Source organism: Glycine max, chromosome 4 (assembly GCF_000004515.6).
Source record: "Glycine max cultivar Williams 82 chromosome 4, Glycine_max_v4.0, whole genome shotgun sequence".
Taxonomy (NCBI): Eukaryota; Viridiplantae; Streptophyta; class Magnoliopsida; order Fabales; family Fabaceae; genus Glycine; species Glycine max.
In genome coordinates this window covers 29,158,866-29,179,751 of record NC_016091.4, presented here as the reverse complement: position 1 = coordinate 29,179,751, position 20,886 = coordinate 29,158,866, and the positions used below count along the sequence as shown (strand labels likewise).

The 20,886-nt window shown below is 37.4% G+C and overlaps 1 non-coding gene across 1 annotated transcript; it reads left to right on the top strand.

Moving 5' to 3' along the window:
- The first annotated feature begins 16,150 nt into the window (after nucleotides 1-16,150).
- Nucleotides 16,151-16,257, top strand: LOC113001534 (small nucleolar RNA R71). Its single transcript, XR_003266928.1, has one exon. It is a non-coding gene; the product is annotated as a small nucleolar RNA R71 (small nucleolar RNA).
- The last annotated feature ends 4,629 nt before the right edge of the window (nucleotides 16,258-20,886 follow it).

Below are 20,886 nucleotides of genomic sequence, written 5' to 3'. Positions count from 1 at the left end.
TGGGAGAAGGAGTTGGTATAGTGAAATTTGTAGGAACAAGTGGTATGATAGATGAAGGAGAAAACTGAGATGGAAAATAACTAGTGGAAACTATAGTAGTGTTAGGAAAAGTTCCTGATATGAAAATATAAAATCATTATAGACAACATCTTTAGAGATGAATAATTTTCTAGAAGGTGAAAGACACCTATACCTTTTATGAAAAGGGGAATATGCCAAAAAGGCACTTTCATGAGACCTATAGTCTAGCTTGTGATGAGAATAAAGCCTAAGAAAAGGGAAACAAGCACTCCCTGTAACATCCTGGAAGTTTATACCCGGAGTTTACGGAAACGATGTATTTTGAATGATTATATATATATATATATAAGTATTATTCAGTGTACATGCCTATATGTTCATGGTAGAAGTAGGAATAGTGGGGGCAAGATATGCGGGTTAGGCTAATTAAGGAAGAGAAATCCATAACTGGGAGGTTATGAGTTAATTCCTAATTAATTAGTTAAAAATCATCATTTTGCGTGCGACTTAAAATTTAACGAAACCAACCTCTGAATCACGCTCGGGGTTTTATTCTGAGCGTTTTGATATATATATTGGTTACTTTCAAAAACTGGCCCCGACGGACGCAGAGAAACGCGAGAAACTGGAACCAGAGAAACGGCACGCAAACCGAGGCAGGATTTTAGCGTTTCAAAGGTCAGATTTTTCTCACTTTTGTGGCTGAGTGTGGGTCACAGTAAAAAGGGAAAGTGGGCCCTTTTGCTCCACTCAAATAGGGACACGTGGCAGAGCTTGAATAAAATAATAGAAAAAAGAGAAAACCCTTTATTTTAAAACCAAAAAGCTTTTCTCTCTCTTCACTCAGCCCCCACACTTTTTTCAGACAGCTCTCTCTCTTCCTCACGTTGCCTTTCTTTCTCCCTCATTCTCCAATGAAGCTCCAAACAAAGCTTCAACCTTTGGTGCTCATTTCTGCTCCAAATCGCGAAAGGAGGGCATTTTTGGAGTCGTGAAGTGCGTGGCTACGAGTGGGACTTCGAAATTTCAGGTTTGGGTGGACTTCTTTCTCTTTTAAATTTTGTGGGTATGGGGTTTTGGGAGATATGATGGGTAGTTTTGTTAGTTTATGCTTCATGATGGTTATTTGTGAAGACTCTTGTTGAAAGCTTGTTGAAATTGCCATGTTTGGATGAGTTAAACATACCCATTCTGTTTTAGGGTTTTTGTGATGATGTTTGTGATGTTTATATGCTGAAATTGCTGATGGAAATCTGTTAGAGACGAAGGGTAGAACTAACCTAGGGTTAGAAAGTGAGAATGTGATGTTATGAGTGGAAAAAGAGTGAGACTTTGAGAGTTGGAAGGCTAAGTCTGAATTCTGTGGTAAATGGAGGTTAAAGTGAGTTAATACTAGCTTGAAATGTTATTTAGGACTTGGGAGAAAGCTTGGACTGTGCTAGAGAGAAAAACAAATGACCAAAGTGAACAAAGAGCCATTTCTAGGGCAAATTTGGGTGTTGAAGAGTCAAATTTTGATTCGGTGAGATTTTAGGTGTAAATCCAGTTTGAACAAGTCTAAATAGATGTTATGGACTGGTGTGAGGTGAGAGTTTGCTTCAAATTTACCTCATTCTAAATTTCACTTTTCAAACCTAGAAAACCCATTAAATTGAGGGGTTTTGGACACCTAGATTTTGTGTTGCTGTGGTTTGAAGCTTGGCTTTGGTTTAGACATGATTGATACATGATTTGGGACTTGTAGGATTTGATTTGGGCAAGATTGGATGAGGGGAAGTGTGGTTTTCGAAATCTGCACTTTGTGCAGATTTTTGCTGTGAAATTGTGCAGCAAAATTTTGCACAAGTGCAGAAAAATGCTTGTGTATGATTGGCTGTGGAAAGTCTAGTGCAGAATGAGTTCTGGATGTTTGCTAGTAGATCCCAACGGTCACAATGTAGGCTTATGTACTAGAGACTTCCAGTAAAATTTTCGAGTCGATCCAACGGTTAACGAATTGGATCGGAGGAATTGTTACTGGGGTCTTTAAGCGAGAAAAGCTGTGATTTTGATTGGTGTGTTGAGCAGAGTTTTCTGCCTTTACTCTGTTTTGCTTGGCTGTGATAGCTTGTGCTGTTTGAATGTTGTTTTGCTTGGATGTTGTGGAAGCTTGGGAGGATTGATGGGGACCCGGTGTTGAGAGAAACGAGGATATGGGCTACGTGGGAGTACGTGAGCTCAGTTGGAGGTGGGCAACAGGGGATGGTGGGTTTATGTGCGCATTGTGGATGTGGAAAACTTGTTGTGCACCATCGCCCGACCGCCACCTAGTACCACATGTGATGGGTACCCCATAATCCTACAAGCTTGAGATGAGGAAGTGTTGAAGGGTGAAACTTCCTACTTTTATTGTTGACCACAGAGTGGTACCTGGAGATATGTCGCGGGGGTCAGGAGACCTTGGGGACGTCAGGTGGGGTGCTATTGCCCAAAACCAAGCTTGACCAATCCCGAACCAACCCGGGCATAGTCGGTCAGTGAGAACCTATGATGTACCTAAGCAGGCGAGCTCCTGGCAGTCAACAGATAAAAGGAAAACAAGACCACAAAGCAAGGAGGCTTGTGGTGGCTGGCCAGCTGTGAATTTTGTGTAATATGTGGATTGTGGCCTCTGGTAATCGATTACCAAGGGTGGGTAATCGATTACAAGGCTTAAAATTGAAGACAGGAGGCTAAGATGGTCTCTGGTAATCGATTACCACGGGGTGTAATCGATTACCAGGCTTGAAAACGAGGTCAGGAAGCTAAGGAAGCCTCTGGTAATCGATTACCAAGGGGTGTAATCGATTACCATGCTTAAAAAGGGAACTGGGAGATGGTGGAAGCCTCTGGTAATCGATTACCAGCCTGTGTAATCGATTACACAGAGGAAAGGGTCACTGGTAATCGATTACCAGGCATGTGTAATCGATTACACAGTGCATTATTGCATATTTCATGTTCTGAGGCTGTGTAATTCAAGTTTAGCCTCTGGTAATCGATTACCAAGGCTGTGTAATCGATTACCAGAGATGAAAAGCCTTAAAATACCCCTTTTACTTGCATGTAGTGGTTATGAGACAAATGGTGTGCAGTGCAGTTAGATTCTTGTGAAAGAGTCTACCCCTTTCTTTTCTTTCTTGTAGATCGTGATGGCGGCGCAGCTAATCCGTGATTGAGTAGAGATGGAGTGCCTAAAGGGAGCTTGGGAGACCCTCGAAGGCAACAAGAGGTGCCGATTTCGTGGCACCGTTCGATTCACGACTACTTCTTTAGTGCATCCAGATGAGCCCGCACGGACGCTTCAGCGCACGGTGGAGTGGATACTACCCACGCCTACACCATATCGTCTAGTGGAGCCCGTCCAAGTGATCGAGGTAATGTCATCCGAGAAAGACCCCGAGGAGGATCTGGAGGAGCTACCTCCTGAGCCTGCTGTGGATGCCCTTGACTTTCTAGAGGGTGATGAGGATCCACTTCTTGAGGTGGATTCTCCCGAGGAAGTCATGCCGGCATCTGAGGCAGACTCTACGGAGGATAGTGGCCCGGGGGAGATGGCGATCAGTGGAGGCTCTTCATCCTAGTGGACAACTTTTTGGATTAGTTTTGTATACTTTTTGAGGGTGGGTGTATCTAGGACTGACTGTTAGGTTTACTCTTTTGTTTTTGTATGGGTAGACCTGATGTATAGGAATTTGATGATTGTATACATGTGGCTGAAGCCACCACTATGGACACCTTTGCTCTGGATGACACTGTATTTTGTAAAACTCCCATATTTTGGACAGCTTTAAATGATGAATGTATTTATGATCAATCTTGTTACTCGAAAGGAAAGCATTTGCAAATTTATTTGTAAAAGAGTTTATCGACCGTATTTTATTCTTTTATTTTCATGTGACGACCTAAAGTAATGTCTGGTACATTCTTCCTTTTGAAACAGCAAAATAGTTTAGAGATTATGAGCGGTAAGAAAGAAATGACTCCGAATAGAGTTGTGAACTGGCCATTCAGGACTCTGTAGTGAGGATTTTCCTTCTAAACCTAGTTATGGTGAAAAGAGAAAGAAATGAAAAAAAAAAAAAATTTACCATGCTTTTTGTTATTAAAATTGTTACTATTAAACCAGTCATTAATTTAGGGACACCACACTCCCAAACGTTTTCAGAAACATGTAATACGGATTCTATTTATAAAAAAAAAGCATATTGTAGGGAACAAAAAATTAAAGGAAAGTAGTGGGAAGTCTATTAATGAGATAGACATCAATTGTGAAAGCAAAATCCTAATACTTCAAGGGTAAAGAAGCATACAAGGTTAAACCAAGTTCTACAATATGGCGATGCTTCCTTTCAATTACACCATTTTAATGGTGAGTATTGATAACGATCGTCAAATCGTTCCAAAACAAATAAAACTAGGATTAATTTTGCAGTACAGGAATAGCCTAGGTCAACTTAGAGATACATTCCATTTTAGTTATGATTTCAATCCACTTATAAATAATAGGAGATTTTAACAAACAATTTGTAGACAATTGAAGAAAATTGCAGAAACCCAAAACAAAAATGTAGAATTATCATAGAAATAGAGGATTTGAGATAGATTTAAGAGCATCGATCCAGTTCACTAAATCCAAGCAATTCAAAATATCACAGTTTGCTATAGATGATGATTATATTGTGAAAGTCCAGTCAATGTCATTAGAGATAATTCAATTGAATTGATTCTTAAATTCATTAAGATAACAAATCAGATTGAAATATCATCCAATCAATCTGTGATTAGATTCAAATTAGGAAATTAATCAATAACCTAATTCGTTTCCAATCCTAAATACATTCAAAATCATGAAAATCGAAAATAGAATTGGAGAAGAAGATGAACATTCACACAAAATTCAAAATACTTAACCAGAACTTAAATTCCTCATTGCTTGGACTGGATCCTTTGGTTGATTAGTTGTTTAGACTTCCATAGTCATCACCAATGGAAGATCAACGAAAATTGAGCAAGAGAAGAGAATAACAGAGTTCAAGAGAAGAAGAACAGTTTCTAAATTTTGTTTGTAAAAAAATGATTCTAACTAACTAACTAACTCTAAAAATGACTAGGTAGACTAATATATATTGTAACTAATCATAAGGAAAGGATGAGCCTTGATTAGCCCCAACTAATCTCCCTAATTAGGCTAATTATGCAAAGGCCCAATTTCACAGCCCAAAATCCAAGCTAATTATGCATAGACCTTTAGTTTGGTATTAAATTGTAGTTCCATCATTGATTTGAATTGTTTAAAGTAGGTAAAAGTTTTAGATTTGTTTTCCAATAAGTAGATCCAAGTATATGTACAGTAAGCATCCACAAATGAAAGATAATAAACAAAGCCATTAGTAGAAGGAATGTGAGAGGGACCCCACAACTCACTATATACCAGTTCCATAGGAGAATTACACACAAATTCAAAAGCAGTAGATAGGAGTCTATGAGACTTCTCTTGATAACAAGCTGAACAAAAACTTTAAATGTCATTTACAGTGAAAGAAGATTTTTGAGACTACAATACAAGTTTTAGTACATGAGAGTTAGGATGTCCTAATCTTGCATGCATAAGCTAGGCTTATTACAACTAGAAACAACAATATTTACAAAGGAAACACTACTAGGAGAAAAACCACTGAGAGCATGATTTCTCTGGCATTGTAGCTTTAGAATAAGGAATAAGTAAAGCCCATCTAGACCCACTAGGCCTTGCACCAACACCTTATTGTTGGCTTGGGATATAACAAAACAATGTTTAGCATGAAATTCAAAAAATACTAAACAATCATGACAAAAATGACTGAAGCTGATTAAATTTTTGGTAATAGATGGCACATGAAGAAGATTATGCAAAGCTAGATTAATATTAGGATTACAAACAAAAGTTAGATATGAAGAACCATAAAGGTTAATGGCTAAACCTTGCCCATTGCCTATGAAAGTCTGACCAGGACCTTCAAAATTGCTCAATTGTTGAATATTTTGTGAATCTCCAATGACATGAGAGGAACCTCCGGAGTCAGGGTACTAAGTACCACCAGTAAGAGCAGTTGTGGAGTTAGCCACCATAGTAGATGTTTGATTCTGGAAATTGAAGTTTTGAGGTCTGTTTTGATTTGCAACAAAAGAAGAATTATTAGGAAAATTCCAAGGATTTAATTGACCAAAAATACCAGTATTAGGCTAAGAATACTGGTATTGATTATACCGAGGAGTGTAATTGTGATTGAAATTTCCAAAAACAGAATATTGTTGTTGTTGATAATTTGAATCAAGACTAGGAGGTGGTGGTTGATAATTTAGATCGAGACAATAGTAACAAAAAGAGGCAGAATGTCCATAATTGGAACAAATCCAACATTGAACATTAGTGAAGTGATAAATGTCAAATTTATCGAATTTTCATATGCATTTTGTGACATTTATTTGACATTTTAGTTAACTTCAGGCCTTGTTTTGAATCAAATTTGCTGTAAATTCAGGTTTTACTTTGTCTTAGGTATAACTTTTTGCTTTAGTTATTTTTAATGAATTTTTTTTATAGTTTTTTAGCAATCTCCCACTTAAGCACTAGAGCTCTAGAGGCCTAAAATTAGCTGAAAGTTCTGGAAGGAGTTGCAAAAATTGAAGACAAAAGCTAGGAAAATAAAGAACAAGATATTTTTCAAGGATAAATCAGTTGAAGAAGAAGATAATTACTTGAATTAATTAGAGATATTATTTGTTTGTAATTTCTTGTGATTATCCCCTTAATTAAATCTAACTACGATTCTATAAATAAGAGGCTAGGCATTCTGATCGAGGTCGTACCCGAATCAAATAAACATTAAAAATGCAGTATCTAGGAAGTGATCCTAGGTCGTCTCCCAATGAACAATGGTCAACCAAACGTTCATAACAGATAGTAGGAAAATAGTAACGAATTGGGGGGGGGGGTTGTTTGTTTTTGTAAATTAAACAGCGAATAGATGTAAATTAGAAAATATAAGAATTAAAACACGTTGCTTCCCCTTGATTCACAAGCAAGTCTCTTATCCTAGGTTATGAGAGTTTATCCTTTATCAGTCCAACCACTTAATCCAACCCTAAATTAAATTACTAAGCGAAATTTAACATAAGGCATTCATTATGTGATTAAGCAACACATACACTAATTAATCATGAACGATCATTAATCATGAACGTAAATTAAGCGCAGAGATAATTAATCAAGCACTAAGCATGCATGGATTAATAGCAACAAATACAGAGTAATTGGTGAAGAGAAAAAACTGATCAGAATTTAATAGTAATAATAGAACCTCAAAGAGAGCTGTGCTTGATCCTCAAGAGAAAACAACGCCGAAGACTTAGCCTTCCATTAATCAATAGAAAACGAAATTGTAGTAGAAACGAAGAAAACTAGAATTATTCTCCAAAACGAAAAAGAAACTAAAACGAATTGAGAGTAACACTCTAAAACTAAAACGAAAAAGAGAGAGAGGAGATGAGAGAGAGAAGAGAGATAGGAGAGAGAGAAGAGAGACCTAAACTAGAACCTTGGTGCTGTTATATACTTTTCAGCCCCAAAGCTTACAAATCTATTTTAAATCCAAGCCCATAAATAAAATAAAATCTAGATAAGATAAGATCTAGATGAAATAATATCTAGATGAGATCAAATCTAAATAATATCTAGATAAGATAAAACCTAGATAAGATAAAATTTGGTAGAATAAAATAGTCTGCTCTCTTCAAGTCCAAGCCCAATTCTGGATTCAAGCCCAATTGCTTATAATTCTCCTGAAATTAAATTAAAAACACAAAATTAATCCAGTAGGCCCAAATGATAAAATTGCATAATTAATTTGACAATTAAGGCTAATCAGTAATTAAAATGGTGACAAAAAGGGTTAAGAAATATGAGAAAATGATGACACATCAAATCCCCTCACACTTAGCCTTTTGCACTCCTGGGAAAAATAAAATTAAAAAAACAAAGCAAGGGACAAATTCAGAGACATTAAAGAGAAACAAACATACACAATAACAATTACATATTTCTCAATGAATCTCAAGGAATGAAAAAAATGGGTAACATCTAACATGAAGAGATCCAAAGAGTCAAGACATTCGTGAAAATCATCCAAGCAACCCAATCATGGCAAAATAGTTAATCAGCTCAAGAATAAAAAGTGATAAAGCCTCACAAGATATACACTCTATCTCTCAAGTGTCTAGGCTACTATTTACCCTCAAAGCACCCATGAAAACCAACACCACATAAACTTGGCAAGATTCTAAAATCGACAATCAACCCATAAACACAAGCACATGAGGATCAAAAGGTCTTTTAAGGTTGTAATTGGGCCAAGGACAAGGTAGGGAAAAATATGGAATAAGTAGCTAAATCCCAAAGGAATAGAGGAGCAATGGGGAATAAGTGCATATTAAGAAAAAATAAGAAAATTTAAACGCAAAGAGTAGAGCCAAGAGTCTCATCATTCTTTTTCCATTTAAGATCTTATTCACTCAACTTTATTGCTTTTCTTTTTCTTTTTTTCGAATTGATTCAACTAAATTTTTTTTTGTTTTTTTTTTTGCACTGTAGCATTTGAGAAATAACATATCATTCAGCATGTCCAACATTTAACCAGTGTACAATGTACATCAAGTATGGCCCAAAATACATCATGAAGCATAGCCAACGACATATGTTATCCAAAAAAACCCCCCACACTTATTCCCAAAACAATTCCAAAGCTCCAAAATTCCTTAAGGTTAAGGTGAGATCATGGTTTTTCACTTAAGGCTTGTAATGAGCTTCAAAACAAAGAAAGGGAAACATAGGCTCAAAGGGCTATCAAAGGGATTAATTAAAGGTAAGTCCATTTGGCTAGAGGCTTATAAGAACAAAATTGCCTAAATCATTTCCAAATATGCATGTGAATTAGGAAGCATCAACAAGAATCAAGCCAAGACTATTGTGCAAGCAATCAATGGGCCAAAACACACCAAATGATTATGATGATGGCTCAAATTCTCACAAAGGTAAACTTATCACTTCCAAATTGAGATTTCAAAACTATCATGTCATGTAGAGGAAAAACAAGGACTTCAAATCACAAAATGTCAAACGACTTTTATTTTCAAAACAATTACCGATTACTTGAACATATCCTATAATTCAAAGAAAAATATGCAAAGTTGTACATGCAAACAGAATTGACCTAAAATATTAAACTAGAAACCCAACAAAACTAACAAAATTAACAAATTTAACACAACTAACAAAACTAACAAAACTAGCAAAACCAAAGAACACTCCCCCCATACTTAAACAACACATTGTCCTTAATGTTGCACAAGTAAAAGATTAAAAGCAATTAAACCATCAAATAGAATCGGACAAATGTAATAAAAGTAAAGAAGGAGATAGGAAAAGAAAAACTCCCTAAGTCGTGGTGGAGGAAGAGTAGGGTGGAGTAAGGAAGTCTCTTCCACCACTACGTCCACTAAAGAAGGGTTTGTGAGGAATGACATAAGTCGGTGTCCATTGACCTTGAAGCTCTTGTTTGTGGAGTCGTTTTTTATCTCAACTGTACCATAAGGAAAAACATTAGTAACAACAAAAGGACCAATCCACTTAGACCTCAACTTACCACTCATGAGTCCAAGCCTAGAATTATACAATAACACTTTTTGCCCAACCATGAAGTCCTTCTTAATTATCATGCTATCATGGAACTTCTTGGTCTTTTCTTTGTAGAACTTGGCATTCTCATACGCTTCTAGGCGGATCTCATCTAACTCACTCAGTTGCAACTTTCTTTCCTCACCAGCTTGATCCATAGAAAAGTTGCAGGTCTTCACTGCCCAGTATGCTTTGTGCTCAATCTCCACTGGAAGATGACATGCCTTTCCACAGACAACCCGATAAGGAGACATTCCTATGGGTGCTTTGTAGGCAGTCCGATGTGCCCAAAGAGCATCATCAAGCCTGGTACTCCAATCTTTCCTGCTTGGCTGCACAATCTTCTCTAAAATTCTCTTGATCTCCCTGTTAGAAATTTCTGCCTGTCCATTGGTTTGGGGGTGGTATGGTGTGGATACCCTATGTACAACCCTATACTTTTTAAGCAATACATGCATTGATTTGTTGCAAAAATGGGTTCCTTGATCACTAACGATTGCTTTAGGTACTTCAAACCTGCAAAACATATTAGATCTGACAAAATTTGCAACAACCTTAGCATCATTAGTTCTAGTGGGCTTGGCTTCCACCCATTTTGAAACATAATCAACTGCAAGGAGAATGTAAACATAACCAAAAGAGACAGGAAAATGGCCCATGAAATCTATGCCCCAGACATCAAACACCTCATAGAATAGCATAGGTTGCTGAGGCATTTGTTGTCGCCATGTAAGTGCACTTCCTGCTCTCTAACACTACTCACAAGTGCTACAAATCTTCCACGCATCTTTAAAGATGGTGGGCCAATAAAAGCCATAGTCAAGCACTTTGCGAGCTGTCCTTTGAACACCCAAATGACCTCCCGGTGCGGAAGAATGATAGAACCGCAGGATTGAGTCAGTCTCATGATCTGGAATGCATCGTCTAATGACCTGATCACTGCACAATTTCCACAAGTAGGGGTCATCCCAAATAAAATGCTTAACATCACTTTTAATCTTATCTTTTTGAGCCTTAGATTCTAAGGGAGGAAAAACAGGAGAAACTAAATAATTGACAATGTTAGCAAACCAGGGAGTAGAAAGAGAATCAGAAATACTATACAATATATACAAATGATCATCCGGGAAATCATCCCAAATGGGTGAATCCTCATCAGACACACGTTCGATCCAACTCAAATGATCAGCAACTAAATTTTGTGCTCCGCTCCTATCACGGATCTCCAAGTCAAACTCTTGGAGCCAGAGCATCCATCAGATCAATCTAGGCTTTGAATCAGCCTTTTTCAACAAGTACTTTAGAGCTACATGGTTAGTATAAACAATAATGCGAGTACCAAGCAAATAAGAACGAAATTTTTCAAGAGCAAAAACTATGGCTAGTAGCTCTTTCTCAGTAGTAGTATAATTCGCTTGGGCAACATCTAAAGTCCTAGAAGCATAATATATCACCCTAGGCAATTTATCAATTTTCTGAGCAAGGACAGCCCCCAACGCATAATTTGATGCATCACACATAAGCACAAAAGGGGCTGTCCAGTCGGGTGCCTGGATGATGGGGGTGGTAGTCAGTGCTCTTTTGAGGCAATCAAAAGCCTCTTTGCATATATCATTAAAGTCAAACTCCACCTCCTTTTGCAACAAGTTGGATAGTGGAAGGGCTACCTTGCTAAAATCTCTTATAAAGCGCCTGTAGAATCCCGCATGACCAAGAAAAGATCGCACCTCTCACACGCAAGAAATGTAAGACAATTGTGAAATAACAGAAATTTTTGCAGGATCTACTTCGATGCCCTTATTGGAAATAATGTGGCCTAAAACTATACCTTGCTTAACCATAAAATGAAATTTTTCAAAATTTAGAACAAGGTTAGTTTCAATGCATCTATTCAAAACCATTTCCAGACTATCCAAACAAATATAAAAAGAGGATCCATATACAGTGAAATCATCCATAAACACCTCTATGCAATTTTCTAAAAAATCACTAAAAATACTGATCATGCACCGCTGGAAGGTACCAAGGGCATTGCACAGGCCGAAAGGCATCCTCCTATAGGCAAAAGTGCCGAAGGGGTAGGTGAATGTGGTTTTTTCCTAATCCTCATGAGCAATAGTGATTTGCATATAACTAGAAAAACCATCAAGGAAACAATAGTGAGATTTACCTGCCAGGAGTTCAAGCATCTGGTCAATGAATGACAGGGGAAAATGGTCCTTTTTGGTAACCTGGTTCAGCCTCCTATAGTCAATGCAAACTCTCCAACTGTTCTGCACCCGAGTAGGAATCAGCTCCTCCTTCTCAGTTTTGTTCACGGTGAGGCCGGTTTTCTTCGGGACTACCTGGATGGGACTCACCCATTGGCTGTCGGAGATAGGATAAATGATTCCAGCTTGCAAAAGCTTGGTTACCTCTTTCTTCACTACATCAAGAATCACCGGGTTGAGTCTTCTCTATGGCTGTCTTACTGGTTTAGCCCCATCCTCTAAATTTATCCGATGCATACATGTGGATGGGCTAATACCAAGAATGTCCACAGGGTCCAGCCTATAGCCTTCTTATGCTTCTTGAGAACTGATAACAGCTTCTCCTCTTGCTCATCAGCAAGGGAGGCAGATATAATTACTGGAAAACTTTTGCTATCATCCAAGTAAGCATATTTTAAATTTGATGGCAGAGGCTTCAATTCTGGTGTGGGCGGCTGGATAATGGTAGAAAGAGATGGTTTCTCAGCTTGTACCTCATAAAGAAAGTCAGAGGTATGTGTACTTCCTAAAACATGGTTAGTTCTATCTGACTCTAGAAAATCAATCTCAAGAGGTAAAACATCACTAGACATGTAATCAATATCAATTTCAGATTCACTCTCAGCATCAAATTCAGACATATGATCAAGTACAAATTCAGATTCAATGCATGAAGAGTGACAAGCATGCAGATTAGAATGAAGATTAATCATGTATTCATCAACAATATGGTCAATTATTTCAGCGCGAAATACAGAAAGATCTTCAGATGGGTGTTTCATAGCATCAAGAATATTAAAATGAACAGTTATATCACCAAACTCCATAGATAGTGTGCCTACATATACATCTATCTTAGTTCTAGCAGTTTTCATAAAAGTGTAGAAGCAAAGCTTCATGGTGAATCAAAGGTGATTCAAAGGTGTTTTGATGATAACAATGATGATAAAAAAAGATGATGACAAAGGTGATGACAAAAAGCTCAAAGATCAATCAAAGAACAATTCAAGAGAATCCAAGATCAATCAAGAACAATTCAAGAGTTCAAGATAAGAATCAAGAAGAATTCAAGACTCAAGAAGAAAGTCTAGAGTCAAGAATCAAGAATCAAGATTCAAGGTTCAAGATCTCAAGAATCAAGATCAAGATTCAAGACTCAAGATTCAAGAATCAAGAGAAGGCTCAATCAAGATAAGTATGAAAAGTTTTTTTCTCAAAACTTTGAATAGCACATGAATTTTTTACAAAACCTTTTACCAAAGAGTTTTTACTCTCTGGTAATCGATTACCATATTGTTGTAATCGATTACCAGTAGCAAAATGAGTTTGAAAAAGTTTTCAAACTGAATTTACAACGTTCCAATTATTTTCAAAAGGCTGTAATCGATTACAATGTTTTGGTAATCGATTACCAGTGCCCTTGAAAGTTGAAATTCAAATTCAAAGGTGAAGAGTCACATCCTTTCACTTAAAAGTTTTGTGTAATCAATTACACTAATTTGGTAATCGATTACCAGTGACTGTTTCTGAAAAAATCAAAAGATGTAACTCTTCAAAAGGTTTTTGACTTTTTCAAATTGGTTTTAAGTTTTTCTAAAAGTTATAACTCTTCTAAATGGTCTTCTTGACCAAACATGAAGAGTCTATAAAAGCAAGGCTTTGTTTTGCATTTTAATTCATTCAATCTTGAATACTTTTCCAATCAATCTCTTACAATCCTTTACAAGCCTTGAATCTCTTTGAACTTCTTCTTCTTCTTTGTACCAAAAGCTTTATGAAGTTTTCTGGTTTTCCAAATCTTGAAAACTTGTGCTATTCATCTTTTCATTCTCTTCTCCCTTTGCCAAAAAGAATTCGCCAAGGACTAACCGCCTGAATTCTTTTTGTGTCTCTCTTCTCCCTTTTCCAAAAGAACAAAGGACTAACTGCCTGAATTCTTTTGTGTCGCCCTTCTCCCTTGTCAAAGAATTCAAAATGACATAGTCTGAGAATTCTTTTGATTCTTCCCATTCCCTAATATAAAATTTTTCAAAGGAATAACCGCCTGAGAATTCTTTTGTATCCCTATTCACAAAGTATCAAAGGTTTAACAGCCTGAGATCTTTGTCTCAACACATTGGAGGGTACATCCTTTGTGGTACAAGTAGAGGGTACATCTACTTGGGTTTGACTGAGAACAAGAGAGGGTACATCTCTTGTGGATCAGTTCTAGTGGAGGGTACATCCACTAGGTTCAAAGAGAACAAGGGAGGTACATCCCTTGTGGATCTTTGCTTGTAAAGGATTTTTACAAGGTTGAAAGAAATCTCAAGGACCGCAGGTCGCTTGGGGACTGGATGTAGGCACGGGTTGTTGCCGAACCAGTATAAAAACTCTTGTGTGATTGTTTCCTTCTTCCCTACTCTTTTACTTTCCGCTGTGCATTTAATTTCCGCTTTTACTTTCTGTTAAGTTTCTCTTCTACTCCTCATTCTCTTAATAATTTAGTAAAAGCCTTAAAAGAGTAATTTTTTAATTAGTAAAGGTTTATGAATAATTAATTCAACCCCCCCTTCTTAATTATTTTGAGGCCACTCGATCCAACAAAAAGGTCTGCCTAGAATGATGGGAACTGATCCTTGAGAAAATCCTTCATCCATATTCAAAATATAAAAATCAACAAGGAAAATCAGTTCACCAACTCTAACTAAGACATCCTCTATGAAACCAACAGGATAGACAACACTTCTATTAGCTAAATGAATTACCACATCAGTTGACTGCAAAGGACCAAGAGATAGAGAATTAAAAATAGACAGAGGCATAACACTAACAGAAGCTCCTAAATCTAGCATGGCATTGTCAAACTTACTATTCCCTATAATACAAGGTATGCTGAATGTACCTAGATCTTTAGATTTTTCAGGGATTTGGGGGACAAATTTACCAATCAATGCGGAGGCATTTAGCATATCTTGGAATTTGCTTTATTGCATCTAGCAGAGGTATGTTTACCTCTACTTTTCTAAATGTTTCCAAGATCTCTTTCTCTGCCTCTTCCATTTTTTTGTTGGAAATTGCTCTTAGAGGGAATGGAAGAGGGATATGCTGCTTTTGTAAATCAAAATTACCAGTGGAAGATTCACTTGCATAGAAATTGTTAGGTAACTTACTCTTTAAATTTTTGTCATAATCTTTTTCTGGAGTAGAGTGAAGTTGGGCAGGTTCATTTGCGGATGAGGAAGATGCTACTAGTTGAGGTCCTTGACACTGCTTTCCCGTCCTCAATGTAATGGCACTCACATTTTTGGGATTCTGGACAGATTGAGAAGGTAATCTATCAGAATTCTGGGACTATTGTTGATTTAACTGTGTAGCCAATTGTCCCATTTGATTAGTTAAGCTCTGAATGGAGGCTTTGGTGTCTTGTTGAAACTTCATGTTTTGCATAGTCATTTTCCTCACAAGTTCTTCAAGGGAAGGTTGCGGAGGAGCCTCAACTATTTGTTGTTTTTGGGGCTGTTGTTGTTGTTGTTGTTGTTGTTGTTGTTGTTGTTGCTGTTGGATTGGTGGAGGAACGTATGGTCTGCTTGGGCCAGCAACATTCTGAAAATAAGCTTGTTGTTGTTGTGAAGGATTCGACCATCTAAGGTTGGGATGATTCCTCCACCCGGGATTGTACCTGTTGCTGGAGAGGTCATAATTGTTCTATTGTGGCTGATTTTGCTGCTGAGGTTGAGGAGGTCTATTGTAAATGTTTGCAGCATAAGCTTCAGGCTGCTCAATTGCTCCAGGTTGCTGCATAGAAGGGCAAAGGTTTGTATGGTGGTCGACAGAGGAGCATAAACCACAAACTCTTGCGATAGGTACAGATTTCTGATTCAAGGCCAGTTGGGTTACTAGGTTAACCAAGGCATCTAGTTTACCCTCAAGCTTCTTAGTTTCAGCTGATGAAGATGAATTCGTGGCTACTTCATGCACTCCTCTAATGACAATAGCATCATTTCTGGCACTAAACTATTGGGAGTTGGAAGCCCTCTTCTCAATAAAATTTTTGGCTTCAGCAGAGGTCATGTCTCCAAGGGCTCCACCACTGGCAGCATCAATCATACTTCTCTCCATGTTACTGAGTCCTTCATAAAAATATTGGAGAAGAAGCTGCTCAGAAATCTGGTGGTGAGGGCAACTGACACATAGTTTTTTAAATCTCTCCCAATATTCATATAGGCTCTCTCCACTGAGTTGCCTAATGCCTGAAATATCCTTTTTGATGGTCGTGGTCCTGGAAGCAGGGAAATTTTTTTCTAAGAATACTCTCTTGAGGTCATCCCAGCTCGTGATGGACCTTAGAGCAAGGTAATATAGCCAGTCCCTTGCCACTCCCTCTAAAGAATGAGGAAAAGCCTTCAGAAATATGTGATCCTCCTAGACATCTGGGGGTTTCATGGTGGAGCAGACAATATGGAATTCTTTCAGAAGTTTGTGTGGGTCTTCACCTGCAAGGCCATGAAACTTTGGAAGCAAATGGATTAGTCCAGTTTTAAGAACATATGGGACATCCTCATCAGGGTATTGGATGCACAAGCTTTCGTAGGTGAAATCAGGTGCAGCCATTTCCCTTAGAGTCCTCTCACGGGGTGGAGGTTGTGCCATGTTCTCAGAATGTTCAAAACTATAATACTCAAAATCAGGATGTTCAAAATTACCAACCACAGAATGCTCAGACTCACCAATAACAGAATGCTCAGGATGCTCAAAAGGTACAAAATGATGCCTAACTAATCTATGAAATGTCCTATCTATCTCAGGATCAAAGGGTTGTAAGTCAGATGGATTGCCTCTAGTCATACACTACATTCAGCATGCACAACTAGTTGCCTTCTTATGCAAGTAACAGTGTAGGTTTGAACTACAGCTACCCTCAAATGATATCCAAATGACTTGAAATTTTGTGAGAAACACCCTAAAATCAAGAAAAGATGGCACAAAAATTTTCAGGCAAAAATTCAAAGTCTAACTATGGAAACTACCTAAGGAAAGTTTAGAAAAATAAAACAATAAAACTTGAAAAATAAAAAAAAAACCTAGTAAACAAGTGATTTTGGCTAGCTAGAGACCTCAGCCGGCCTTTGGCAAATTATTGCAATATGGGAAATTTTTTTCTACCCCAAATACATATATAATAATAGTCATTCTGATACCTGGAGCAAAAGTTATGGCTGTTTCAAGTTTTGGTAAACACAAGTTCTCAAATTTTTTTGAATCTCTCAAATCTGGCCACAACAAGTGTTCCTGGTATTTTTCACACAAAATATGAGTCAAAAGAACCTACCACACCAAAATTCAGCCAAAAATAACTACCCCAACTATCAAAACAAAAATTGCCAATTAAATTGTCAGTAGCAGTCACTAATTCAGTCACTAATGGATTTGCACAACTACTCTGTTTCCCAGGTCAGCAAAAGTGGTCGCTAAATCCGTCACAAAGCTCTATTCACAACAAAACACAAAAACTGAAACAGGGGAAGCGATTAACAGAAAAACTTAAACAAAACACCACACTATACAAAATAACAAGACACTAACACAACACGAAAGCATAAAACAACTAAACATAAAACACGAATTACTAGCTATTATGAACCTTTGGACACTGCTCCCTGGCAACGGTGCCAAATTTGATCGAGGTCGTACCCGAATCAAATAAGCATTAAAAATGCAGTATCTAGGAAGTGATCCTAGGTCGTCTCCCAACGAGCAATGGTCAACCAAACGTTCATAACAGATAGTAGGAAAATAGTAACAAATTGGGGGGGGGGGTTGTTTGCTTTTGTAAATTAAACAGTGAATAGATGTGAATTAAAAAATATCAAAATTAAAACACGTTGCTTCCCCTTGATTCACAAGCAAGTCTCTTATCCTAGGTTATGAGATTTTAATTTCCTAGGTTAGTGGATCATTAATAAATTTAAGTGGATTGTAATTGCCTTTAATGAAGCATATGTAAAATCTGATGGTAAAGCTTCTTTATAAGCTGAACCATTTTATCAATAAACACAAGTTGAGTTTTATTCAGAAAAATTAGAGTTTATCTCTTTTATCTTAGTGAGAGTGATTCTCCTAAGTTCTTGAGTGATTCAAGAATATCCTGGCTATATCAAAGGACTTTCACATCCTTTGTGTGTTGCCCTCGCTGGAAAGAGTGATTCTTTCATTCCACCATTTCATCTTCAACCTTGTTCTGTCAAACCACAATTATAGAAAATCCAATTCTGCCCAGAATTATCTCGTGACCATAACTCTCATTTTACTCGCTCAAATTAAGTGATTCTTAAGCCTAAATTGAAAGTCAAAATGAGAGCTTTCACCTCATTTTGGAATCACTTTATTTGGAGCCCTGTAGCTTGAGTTATAGCCATTTCTATATTTCTGTCCAGTCACCACATAACCTACATTTTTACCATCTTATTCATCCATTTTATGCCAAGATTCACCTTATTAAGTCCCAGGAAATTAGCCACTGCCCAACCCTTGAATCTCGCCAATTTCCCATCCTTTTCTTAATCAATTTTCTGAATTTTCCAACAAGGTTTAACCCTAGACGATCCTAAGTCAGCCCTTGTGCAATAAGGGTTCATATCATTTGGTTACCAGAGCTCCGGTTCTAGGATCATCACTTCCTTTGCTGGAAATATTGGGTAACATCCTTCTTTATTTTTTCTTTGCCATTTATATTACCTTCTTGTTCATGTTCTTTTTTTTTCTTTTAGGCTGAACCATTGCAAAAATCAAGCCTTTTGATCTCTTTGTTATATAAAAAAAGCAAAAATTCGTATAAGCAAAATTAAAAAAAAAAATTTGGGCTGAATGATTCATGCTTGAAGAAATTTTTAAAAAAAATCTCTTTAAGGTAAAATATTGGTTGTATGAAGGATTGTTACTTGAATTCCTAAATTCTGAATTTTATTTCCTTCAATTGTGCCTAAAAACATTGTTAGCCTTTTTCTTGGTTAACCTTTTCCTTGTCTCTCTAGTCTTACCTTACACATATTGGTGAATTGTTCTTTGTTGTGGCCATAATCTCTTGAATTGCCTAAGAACTCAAGGGGAATTAGAGTGGTAAAAGGCAAGAGTGTTGTCATTAGAGAAAAGCCATAATTGTGTGCTACACTTGAGTGGGTGAGGTATTCAAACAACGACTATAATTGTCTTGTTACGTTTGATTTGTTTGTTTGAGATGGCAGATAATAATCCTAATGATGGAGTGGGGCTTTTGCAAGTCCAAATGCAAGCTTTGATGCAACATTTGGAGAGGTTAATGAAGCAACGAGATGATGCGCCCCATGAGAGGTTGGATCAAATGGAGAATATATAAGTGAATCCGATGTTGAAGAGGAAGAGGAGAGTGAGTACGTAGAGGAAGAAGAGACTCCGGAGGGAGATTTGTTGATGATTAGGCAGTTACTTGGTGGTCAATTGAAGCCTGTGGAGGAGAGCCAAAGAGAAAACATCTTTCACACCAGATGTTTAATCAATGGCAAGGTGTGCATGGTGATCATTGATGGAGGTAGTTGCACCAATGTGGCTAGTGCTAGATTAGTGTGAAAGCTAAATTTAGCTACTAAACCACATCCTAGGCCATACAAACTTCAATGGCTTAGTAAGGATTGGGAGGTGCAAGTGAGGCAGCAAGTTGAAGTGGACATTTCCATTGGGAAATACAATGATAAGGTACTTTGTGATGTTGTTCCTATGGAGGCCAACCACTTACTTTTGGGGAGACCATGACAATTTGATAAAAGAGCCAATCATGATGGTTACACCAACAAGATCTCTTTCATGAACCAAGACAAAAAGATTGTGCTCAAATCATTGAGTCCATAAGAAGTGTGTGAGGATCAAAATAAAATGAGACAAAAACTTCTGCAAGAGAAGAGAGAAAAAGAAAAAGTGAGCAAAACACTTGAGAGTGAGAAAAAGAGGAAAACACTTGAGACGAAAAAGAGTGAACAAAAGAAGAGTGAAACACTTGAAGTGAGGGAGAGCTATTTAGCCACAAAAAGTGAGGTCAAGAGGTTGTTTCGTGCTAAACAGTCACTATACATCTTGCTTTGCAAAAATCAGATTTTGACCACTAACACTTTTGATGATTTTGAAGTGCCTTCTAGTGTTAAATCCCTTTTGCAGGATTTTCAAGACATGTTTCCATCAAGTGTGCCAAGTGGACTACCACCTTTGAGGGGAATTGAGCATCAAATTGATCTCATTCCGGGAGCTTCTTTGCCCAATAGGCCAGCCTATAGAAGTAATCCACAAGAAACCAAAGAGATTCAAAGACAAGTGGATGAACTCATTAGCAAAGGTTGGGTAAGAGATAGTATGAGTCCTTGTGCTGTCCCGGTGATTTTGGTCCCTAAAAAGGATGGGACATGGTGCATGTGTTCCGATTGTAGAGCCCTTAATAACATCACCATTAAATATAGGCATTCTATACCTAGGCTTGACGATTTGCTTGATGAATTGCATGGTGCATGTTACTTCTCTAAAATCAATTTAAAAAGTGGATACAATCAAATTAGGATTAGAGAAGGGGATGAATGAAAAACCGCTTTTAAAACAAAATATGGTTTGTATGAATGGTTGGTTATGCCTTTTGGCCTAACTAATGCTCCTAGCACTTTCATGAGATTAATGAACCAGATCATGAGAGAGTTCATAGGAAAGTTCGTTGTGGTGTACTTTGATGATATTCTTATCTATATCACTTCACTTGATTTGCATGTTGATCATTTAAAATCTGTCTTGTGTATGCTTAGAGAAGAACAATTGTATGTCAATCTTGAAAAACGCATCTTTTGTACTAACCATGTTGTGTTTCTTGGTTTTGTTGTGAGTTCAAAAGGA